Source organism: Bos grunniens, chromosome 9, assembly GCF_055505025.1.
Source record: "Bos grunniens cultivar Pamir isolate PY7600 chromosome 9, Bosgru_T2T1.0, whole genome shotgun sequence".
Classification (NCBI taxonomy): Eukaryota; Metazoa; Chordata; class Mammalia; order Artiodactyla; family Bovidae; genus Bos; species Bos grunniens.
Window position 1 is genome coordinate 101,134,728 of NC_141173.1, and position 11,476 is coordinate 101,146,203.

The following is an 11,476-nucleotide window of genomic DNA, read 5'->3' on the forward strand; positions in this document are numbered from 1 at the left end:
GGGGATGTACCCAAGTCCTTCATCTCCTGCTCCATGCCGTCAGCAATTCCCTCAGGTTCTAAGTTAACCCAATAATGGGGGAGGGGCAAGGCCTGGAACTGAGGACTCCTGACACATCACTGACTTCGACTTAGTTTAGACGCACTGATCTGCATGTGGTAGAAATGACTTCTACTTAAAATACCAGAGGAAGGGGTCCTCCCAAATACTGTCATCTGTAAGCCTATAGGCAGAATGAACAACAAACCTGATATTTTGGAAAAAGCTGTGACTCAGGCATTATCCATAGAATGATGAATTCACTCTTGATAAAAGAAGGACCCCCCCTCCAAAGCCAGGATTGCAACACTGGTTTCAGGCAGGAGGTCACAGGCAACCACAACACAGGCCCTGAACATTTCAAAACAAGGTCAGCAGGATTTGGAAAACACAGGCTGCAAAGTCAGGAGCGGGCCTTTCACATGGATCTGTCCCTCAACCATCCATCTGACCCAACCAAAACTGTGAGTACCTGGCCTTCGAACTGGGCCAGCTCTTGACTTTGGATTTGACCACTGATTCTCTTGTCCCACCATTAGGGAGTAATTGATCTCTGACTAGTAAATTTCAGGAAAATGTTCGGAAAAGTAAGGCAGATTGACCTCGGCTGGATCAGGAAATGTGGGACAGTCTCATCCTTGAAGAACTTCCTGAGGTTCTTCACCTGCCCTCTCTCGATAGACACTGGATGTGGTATCCCAGGTTCCAGGGACTACCAGGGCCCAGCCCCAGTAGGATCCAGGGAGTCCCTCAGAAGGACGGCGTTGGCGAAAGGATAGATAAAAAGAGAAAGAGATAAGGAAAGAATTTTGCAGTTAAGAAAATAGAGGAGAGAAAAGAGGCTGATATTCCTTGGTTTACGCAGAAAACCAATAAAGCCCCAGCACGGGACTTGCTCTGTTCATGTAGGCCGCAGGTGCCCTCTCGAATCGCGGAAGGTGCCCCACCTTAGGCACCTTCTCAAGTGGGTCTTAGAAGCCCAGGCAGGAAAGTGAACGCAGAGAGCCCCTGCACTCCAGGGGATCAGCCTGAAAAGGAAAAAGAAAGAGAAAGAATGACACGGGGAGACCAAGTCTGATGAGCAAGGCCCGCACTTTATTTTCCAAAGTAGTTTTTATACCATAAGTTGTGCATAGAGGATAATGGGGGAAGGGGTAGAGTCATGCAAGGTCAGCAGTCCTTGATCCTTATCGAAGCCAGGCTTTCTTTCTGCAAACTTACCATATGCAAAAGTTTTAGGTGATTTACATCATCTTCTGGCCAGGAGGCCTGTTAACATTTTACGACCTTGTCTTCAGAAAACTTATTTTTCTCTAAAGGTGATTATTCTAAAGTCAGGCGCCACCCTCTGAAAACATTAGATAAAGTTGTATTCCTATAGGGTGAAAGTGTGGTGGGCTATAACAAGAAAAGAATTAACTCAAGGGTCCAAGGTTACAAACATTAAAGCTACTACTTACATTTTTATACACCAAATATATTAATCAATACACTCCCAGGGACACAGTAGGTAAGGGATATGGAAACTTGGCAGCAAGCATTAGCTCAACAAAGAAATCCTCTACTAGTTCTATTCTAACAATTTTAACTCTCTGAGAAGCTCTGCATTGTTAGAATATCTTAAGCTTCCCGTGCCTCTCATGGTTGGGAAGCTGTAAATCTGAACAAACCTGTCAGGCAAGCTAGAAAGTCATCAGAGGGGTTTGAATTGAAACATTCCTATTATGCCCAGGAGACTTATTAACTAGAGTTTTAAGTTGATTTTCTTACAGAGAAAAGTGGTCAGGAATAGCCCCCCGTTAATGTCAGAGGAGTTGGTAAAAGTCATAAAATAGTACAACAGACAGATTCTGGCTTTAGGGTAGACGCTCAGGCAGACCAGGGGGGGCGCCCTTGAGCCCTGACTCACCTTGCCCTTCAGGGCTGTCCCGCATGACCTTGTCATGGGTGGGGACTCCCGTACTGGCTCCGGCAAGTGACTTTTTTCCCAAACCCTGACTTTAGGAAAGCAGTGACGGAAGCCAGTTGGCAATCAATGAGGTTTTGATTAATGAATTACAGATAGTGAAAAGTGAGTCTCTCAAAGTCACTCAGTCATGTCCAACTCTTTGCAACCGCATGGACTAAAGAGTCCATGGAATTCTCCCGGCCAGAATATTGGAGTGGGTAGCCTTTCCCTTCTCCAGGGGATCTTCCCAACCCAGGGATTGAATCCAGGTCTCCCGCATTGCAGCTGGATTCTTTACCAGCTGAGCCACAAGGGAAGTCCAGATAGCAATTACAATTACAGATAGCAACCAGGCTAGTGAAAGTGGATGAAGAAGGTAAGATAAAGTTTTCAGTTTGTTAGGTGTTTATATTGTTCTTTTTCATGGAAATAATCAGCTTTTATAACATAATTGCTGGTGGCACAGTCTTTGAATCAGGTGGGTCTATAAAGTCTCTGTTATTTGTATCTTAGAGCCATTGGCAAGTTGCTCAGCCTTTCAGAAACTCAAAGTTTCATTGATACAATGGGGATGATGTCTCTAAGGAAGAATGGTGTATGGATTAAAATTAGGTCGTGGAATGCTGAGTTTTCATGACAGACAGGATCTGGTACACCGTTCAAGGACAGTCTGTGTGTGCGTGTGTTTTGAAAGGAATTATTCCATGATAGGAAAGGGAGGACTCGAATTTAAAGGAAGTGCTAGAAATAATGAAGGTAACATTTGCTGTTGGTAGAGGGTGAGTGGAAGGGAGGTAGGTTAGAAATAATGAAACCAAGAGCATGGAAAAGGAGTTTACAGCATATCTCAAAGCCCTGCTCAGGAGCCCTAAAGAGGTTAATACAACAGCTTACCTGTCAACAGACACAGGATTGAAAGAGAATCCTTAGGGGCCACTGCCATGAAATTGATGGGGAAGAACCTCTTTCAGCCTGAATATCTCAGTAAATAGTCACATGAAATTTTCTGTAAATAGCCATGCTTTACTCTTTTTAGTTTTGTGCCTGCTTTGTTTTTCCTTGACTCACTATATCTCAATAGGAGGAAAGATGTTTTTTAACTACTTTGCTCTCTGGAAAGGCACCCGTACGCTTTCTAACCAGTGCATGTGGCACCGCGTGTCTGAGGACACCTGGCTCACGTGTGAGTAGGCTCGTGCGTGTGCCCCTGTGCCTGAACCACAGGCACTGCCCTGTGCAAAGAACTGCTTCTCCACTGAAGGCAGTTACAGGGCATCCGCCGGGGGGCATGCACATGACACCCTCACACAGAGAAAAACAGGCAGGGCACCGACGTCATCACAAACTCTGCCTCCTTTTACTTGCTAGAAAGTTTCATGAAAAACTCATTTCAATTTAGCATAATTCATTAATTCCGCATCATAACACCAGTAAGTACTTCTAGATCCTTTCGACTCAGTTGAAAATTATTCTAAATATGGGTCCTAGAATTAAACACACCTCTGCATATCTAGTTCATCACCGCCAAAGCTGCGGAGTTCTCGGTGATTTCTTTTACAACTTGGCCTTTTTTTTAATATGTGCTCTTTACAATATATTTTCTGATGTAAGTGCCCTGCTGCTGCTGCTGCTAAGTTGCTTCAGTCATGTCCGACTCTGTGCGACCCCATAGACAGCAGCCCACCAGGCTCCCCACGTTCCCAAAAAGTGGAAGAAACGAATTGCACTAAACGATGGTACAGGCTGACTCTGTAGCACCACCTAGAGCCTTGGGAGATCATGACAGTCTTTCTAATAAGCAAGACATTCTCTTCCTCTCCTGGAAGAGAAAAAAAAAAAAAAGCCTTTTTATCCTCTTTACACTCATCAGTTTAACCCTGATTATTTAAACCCATGGTATACCAGTGGCCTTCACTTTGATAACATCATGTCTTTTCTGAGAAACAGTCTCTGAGTGCAGTTATGAGACCATGAAGACCTCACTGAAAGGGACTGGAATATTTCTGGGCCTATTTTTAATCATGAAACTCAGTCCCAGACAGAAATTGGGCTTCCCTAGTGCTTCAGCTGTAAAGAATCCTCCTGCAATGAGGGAGAGGTAAGTTCGATCCCTGGAGAAGGAAATGGTAACCCACTCCAGTATTCTTGCCTGGAGCATCCGTGGACAGAGGAGCCTGGTGGGCTACAGTCCATGAGGTCGCAGAAAAGACAGACACGACTGAGCAACTAAACAAAAACAACATCCTGCTGCTGCTGCTGCTAAGTCGCTTCAGTCGTGTCCGACTCTGTGCGACCCCAGAGATGGCAGCCCACCAGGCTCCCCCGTCCCTGGATTATCCAGGCAAGAACACTGGAGTGGGTTGCCATTTCCTTCTCCAATTCATGAAAGTGAAAAGTGAAAGTGAAGTCGCTCAGTGTGTCCGACCCTTTGGGACCCCATGGACTGCAGCCCACCAGGCTCCTCTGCCCATGCCTTCTCCGAAACAACATCCTGGGGAAAAGATTTTAAAGCATCACATCAGATAGGGTTTTATTAAAGGTAGGAAAATATTCAACTGGACATCTAAGCAAATGCATCTTTGACCAATGCATCTGTTTTGAATGCCAAGTAAAACGTGTTAGAGAAAAGCAAAAGAAGAAGCACAACGTGTCTATTATTTTTCCAGCGCGCTTCCCCTTTTCCGTTCCAAACCACTTCTTTATCTCAGGCAAGTTGGCAGTCTCCGGGGTGCGTCTGCCTTTAATGAATATTTCCTTTTGCAGAAGGCTGCCCAAAGCTATCAGTGGCCCCTGTTTCCTCTGAATTAATGCCATTTATAAGCGGTAAAAGGGGAAAATGTTGGCAATATATGATTATGGATTAAATGATGCAGTTTCGGGGTCAGTCTACAGAAAGCACTTAACGAAGAATCTGACAAGCGAAGATGAATGGACGCGAAGGCGGGTGTTTACAGCTCACAGCCCAGAGCCCGGCGGACGCCAGGGCTCTGCTGACACCTGCTGGCGGTCAGGAGACCCGAGCCCGCGCGTCAGCACTCGGCACAGGGCCGTGAGGCTGTTTGCTCATTAAGAGAACAGCTCTCCTTGGAGGTCACAGCTCGCCTTTAGACTCAGAGACCTGTCAGTTAGCCCTCTCTCCGTATTCTGACTCATGTCCGGAAACAGGCATGCCAACGGCTTGGCAGGAACGCTGGGGAAGAGATTCTGAACCCATCGGATGTGTTCAGTGTGCAATTCCTTAACACTTTATCGAAGCCAATAATACATTTAAATAATACACACGTGAGAGCAAGCCAGAACTAAAAAAGAGAACGGGAGATAAATTTGCGGTTATGAATTAAGTTATCACTTTAGGATATTCTCTGCCCCCATGCAGTCAATACGTGAACACTTTTGCATTTTGCCAAAATTTGGTTGAAATATGAGAAATGCATTCAGTAACTCTGTGAGCGTGTACACATACCTCCATCCAGCAGGGAAACTCTGCTTCTTTCTCTCCCTATCCAATCTCAACAGGGTTGAAAATAAATTTGATGCAGTATTTCTAATTTTTTTTTTTCCCCTTTCAAATTGACTAAGTATTTGATTTGTCCCTAGAGTTTGACTGTTATTTCTAGGTCGAGATGAGATTTCTGCCATGCATTAAAGCTAATTTGGATTGTGAAAAAGTACAAGACCAGGAAGTCAATTCCGAGACCAGATATCCTGAGAGGAGGGTGCAGGATAAGCAGGGAGAAATTAATCAGCCCTGCCTTGAGCAATTTCACTGACTTGGGCAGGAGGGCTGGTGAGGTTCCCCGGGAAACTGACCCCGGGAGCTGGGGTCACAGCCCTTTGGGGGTGTGTCGCTTGGCCTCACTGCATGAGAAATAGAAATAAGGAATCTGTCAGGAGCATGGGAAATCTCGAGAAGGTGGAAATACAGAGTACTAATTACAACACAGGGAAGCTGCAATTCCCACAGCTTCCTGAGCTGCATTCACAACTCTGGTGGGAGGAGAAGGGAAGATACCTGAGGTCTTTCAGTGGAGCCCAGCGGTATTTTAATGGTGTGATACCCCCAATGGGATGAGCTGAGAAAACTAACCCCAAAGAGCTCTTGGATACAACACTGCTTTTCTCCATATAAAAAAGAAGATGGCAGTAAGGGCTCCTCTAGGAAATAATGGTTTAAAAGTTTATAAATACCTGCAGGTACATCTTCCCTCAGCCAGGTATGCATCTCTCCAGGAATATATTTAGCAGGCTCACTTCCTTGTTTTGTTTCTCTAGCTTGGTGTGTTATTTCCCTGGATTATCGGCCAATGAATATTTATATTACAACAGAATAAGCGTATTCTTTCCTGTCATCTGAATAAAATGTATTAAACAAAATATAGCAAAACAAATTCACGTATTTCTCAAATGAATGTCATAAAAATAGGTTGCATGAGTGATATGTCTTCTACCTGAGAAAAGGGGTAAGACCTGACTATTGAGTAACTAGGCTCACGGACACTGCTGGTCAATTAGCAAGGATGGGAAAACACGGAGGAGACCCACGTGGCCAGAGCAGCGCACCCAGGCAGTGCTGTGTGGAACGCATGATGGATATGATGGACCCTGAGCTACATTCCAGCTGAAGAGCTGACGTGGAAATCAACTGGAGTTTTTCAACCTCACTTTTTCCTCCTCGTGAGTGTGTTGCATGTGACCTTTATTTTGAAAATTTAATATAGATGCATTATGCTATTTTTTCATTTAACCCTGTATAGCTATTTCCTCTATTATGAAAATATACATTAATATAAACAATTAATAATTGGATATATGGTTTCATCCCAATTTTCTCATTACAAAGGGAGGTAAAATAATTCAAAATTTAGAGCTATATTTTTCCACATTTTTTATTGTTTTTCTAGGCTGGATCCTCAGCAGTAGAAATATGGACATAAAAGTTAAAAATATCTAAATTATTTCACTTCACATAACCAAAACACTCTAGTAATGAAATCTTAACTCTCATAGCAATGTATAGAACTACTAACTCATTGTTCACTATATTTTAAACTTTTTGCTAATTTAATTTGCCAAAAATGATTTATGGGAAAATGAGCTATTGAGTTTGTTTATTCACCTAGACAGAGAAAAGCAATGGAAAGTTGGGAATATGGCTCCAAAGCCTGGAAAAAAGTTCTGGGCTAGAGATATTGAGCTTAGGGTTTGGGGGGAAGCAGAAGAGAGTTGAAGCCAGGAGCTTCTGGGAAGCACACTCAGGTTATGTGCTGAGCTGTGTTCTTTAGTTACTTTAAATTTGGACAAAAAAAATGATAGAAAGTGGCAAGGAGTAGCAAAAACTATAGGCAAGACAATGGCTATAATGTCACCGATGATGAAAACATCAGTAATAAAAACATATGTTCGGAACATATTCGGTTCCAGGCTACCCATGCGCATTTATTCACAACAAGGCAATCATTCATGGTAATTGCTATTAATATTGCCATTACAGAAATGAGGAACTGAGGTCCAAAGCTCAGCTCACAGGTGTGGATATGAAACTTCCTCCCAGTCTGTCTGAATCCAAAATTTATGCTCTTATCCATCCAGTTAGGCCACTTATACAACAGTCATTAATTAATGAAGATATTGGATTGACAGACTGAAATTGAGCTGTAGACTTGTCTTGTTCAACCCAATATATTTAATAGGTTTGTTGACTTAGAGCTCTTATAATTCCTTTTGCTCTTAGAGAAGTTACTAAATATTGTATGAATAAATATATATATGAAATTATAAATAAACAAATATTAACATATAGGAATATAGCATATGTCTGTTACATATGCATATATATAAGTATAACCTAATTCGTAAAATTAGACTTGTAATTGAAAATTAAGCAATAATATTTCCAATCTGTATTTCATGATTTTCAGCATAGAGATACTTTAAGTACTTTAAAATGTAATTGATGAAATGCTTGTGCCTTTGTGTGAAGCAGCCTGATTGCTAGAAGCCTCAGCCTTGAAGAGCCTCACATTTTCTTGAGATTTACCTCAGCTTCCCACACAGTCTGAGAAGAAGTCCCTAGAACTTCCTGCAGGGTGAGGAAAAGTCACAATTTTTGGAAAAGTTCAGAACTCTCTGTTTTTCTTGACAGGTCTGCCCTCAAAGGAGATGATTTTACTAGAAGCTTGCTTATTAGGGTTTTTCTGAAAGCTATCTGAACTAGGGGAAGGGAAATACCCAACTCAAGCTCACTAAGACACCGGGACTTACTCTTAGGACCATAGGATGCTTCCTCTGCCAATCTCTTACCTCCGCATCAAGAAGGCATTGACATAATAACAGGAGATTGCAGCTAAAAGAACCACAAGCCTCAGATCCTACTTCAGGAGGCTCTAGGGAAACCCAAAGGAAACAGAGGATACAAAAGCAAGGCCGCTACAGGAAATTTTAACCTCAGACTTACACCATGACGACTGCAAACATTAAACATAGAGTAACTCCCAGCCGGATAAACATAAAACTTCACACCAGAGGACTGTCTTCTTTTGTTCCTCTTACCTGATGTATTATGTCCTCCTTGAACAAAAAAGTCAGGAGGCATGCCAAAAGTGAAAAACAGTTTGAAGAGACAAACCAGGAATCAGAACCACACTCAAATGTCACAAAGATTTGGGAATGACCAGGCATGGAATTCAAAATAACTATGATGAGTATGCCAAACCTTCCAGTGGAAAAGTTAACAACATGCAAGAACATATGGGTAATACAAGGAAGGAGATGGGAACGCTAAGAAAGAGTCAAAAGGAAACGTTAGAAATCAAGAACACTGTAACAGAAACGAAGATTGCCGTTGATGGCCTTATCAATAGACCAGACATGGCCAAAGAAAGAATCAGTAATCTTGAAGATATGTGAATAGAGATGTCCACAACAGAAATGCAAAAGAATAAAGGAATGAGAAATACGGAAGAGAATAGCCAAGAAGTATGGGCCAGTTACACAAGATGTAAGGCAGACACAGCAAGAATACCAGAAGAAGAAAGCGAGAAAGGAAAAGAGGGAATGTTTGAAGTAATAATGGCTAAGAATTTTGGAAAATTAATGACAGATATCAAGCTACAGATCTAGGAAGCTCATAGAACACCTAACAAGATTAATTCCAAAAATCTATACCTAGGCATATGATATTCAAACTTCAGAAAATTAAGACAAGGAGAAAATTTTTGAAAGAAGGCAGAGGGAAAAAAAAAAATTCTATACTCTATACACTGGACTCCTCTTCAGAAACCATGGAAGCAAGAAAAAATTTGGGTGTAACATTTTAAACATTCAGAGAAAAAAAAACAAAACAACTTTCAGCATATCCAGGAAAATCATAAATTAAAAGTGAAGGAAAAATAAAGATTTTCACAGAAAAATTAAAATTGAGGGAACTTATTTCCAACAAACTTGCTTTATAAGTAAAGTGAAAAGTTTTTGAAAGAGAAAAAATTTTGTAGGTTTGTACAACCACTATGGAGAACAGTGTGGAGATTCCTTAAAAAACTGGAAATAGAACTGCCGTACATTTTAAAAGAAACAGCATTAAATAAAGAATAAATAAATAAAGAATAAATAAGATAAAATGTTTTATTTCTTATTTTTAATTCATTAAACAGATAACAGGTTTTTTTTTCCAATTATAATATCAACAATGTGTCCGTGATTGTAGCGTATAAAGTGAAGTGAAAGTCACTTAGTCATGTTCGACTCTTTGGACCCCATGAACTATACAATCCATGGAATTCTCCAGGCCAGAATACTGGAATGGGTAGCTGTACACTTCTCCAGGGCATCTTTCTGACCCAGGGATTGAACCCAGGTCTCCCACATTGCAGGCAAATTGTTTACCAGCTGAGCTACTAGGGAAGCCCCTTGTAGCATATGGGCAAGTGAAATGAGTAACAGCAGTGTTGCAAGGATGGGGGAAGGGATTAGAATTCTATGTTACAAGGTCTTGCACTAAACATGAAGCAGCATAGTGTTATTTGAAAGTGACTTGGATTATCTGTAATTGTATATTGCAAACACAAAGACAATCACTCAAAAAGTTAAAAAGGAGGTATAACTGACTTGCTAATAGAATAAAGAAAACCAGATCATATAAAACACTCAGTAAAAATCAGAGAAGGCAGAAAAAGAGGAAAAGTCAAAAAACAAAGAAAAAATACAATGAACAGAAAGCATCTACAAATATAGTAGATATTCATCTAAATATATAAATGATCAGTTTTCAACGTTAATGATATAAATATATCAATCAAAACACAAAAACTTTCAGAATAGTACAAAAACAAGAACCAACTATTGTTTATAAGAAATCCACTTTAAATATAAAGACACAGATTGATTCAAAGGAAAGAGATGGAAAAGGGTACATCATGTTAATACTAATCAAAAGAAAAATAGAAATTTTATATTAACTTCAGACAAAGCAAACTTCAGAGCAAGGAAAATTATCAGAGATAAACAAAAGCATTACTTGATGATGAGAGGATCGATTCTTCCAGAGGACACAACAGTCCTTAATATGTATGCTCGTGACAACAGATCATCAAAATACGTAGGACAAAATTGCAAAGAAAAATATATGAACCCACTATCTCAGTTGGCGGTTTCAATACCCTTGTTTCAGTAATAGATTCAGCAGGGAGGAAATCTGTAAAGATAGAACTGAGCTGAACAGCATCATCAGTCAACTGGGTCTAGTTGACATACTTTGTTCCACCCAACAATAATAGAACATACATTCTTCTCAAGCACACGGAGAACATTCATCAGTACAGAGCACATCTTGGGTAATAAAACACCTCTTGACAAATTTAAAAGATTAGACATCGTGCAAAATGTTTTCACACAGCAATGGAATTAAAGTGGAAATGGGTAACAGAAAGATGGGGGGAAATCCAATATATTTGGAGATTTAACAATGCACTTCTAAAACACAAGTGGCTCATAGAAGAAGGCCCCTGGATAATTTTAAAATATTTTGAACTAAGTGAAAATGAAAATGCTGCTTCTGTTGTTTAGTCACTAAGTTGTGTCTGACTCTGCAGCCCCGTGGACTATAGCCCACCATGGTCCTCTGTCCCTGGGACTTCCCAGGCAAGGACAATGGAGTGGATTGTCATTTCCTCCTTCAGGGACTCTTCCTGACCAAGGGATCTAACCTGGGTCTCCTGCATTTCAAGCAGATTCTTTACCACTGACCTACCAGGGAAGCCCCAAAATAAGAGGACAGCATAACAAAATCTATGGGGTGCAGCCAAAGCAGTCTGAGAGAGAAATTTATAGCACTGAATGCACAGATTAGAGAAAAAGAACAATATCAACTAAGTTGCCTAAGCTTCCATCTTGGAAAGATACAAAGAATTATAAATAATAAATAAGATCTAAATAAATGCTTTTGAACTGTGGTGTTGGAGAAGACTCTTGAGAGTCCCTTGGACTGCAAGGAGA

General features: G+C 41.0%; 1 long non-coding RNA gene across 1 annotated transcript; it reads left to right on the forward strand.

The window, feature by feature from the left end:
* The first annotated feature begins 424 nt into the window (after positions 1-424).
* Positions 425-9,552, forward strand: LOC147366465 (uncharacterized). The gene is made up of 3 exons (XR_015132265.1): positions 425-503; positions 6,411-6,661; positions 8,130-9,552. It is a non-coding gene; the product is annotated as an uncharacterized LOC147366465 (long non-coding RNA).
* The last annotated feature ends 1,924 nt before the right edge of the window (positions 9,553-11,476 follow it).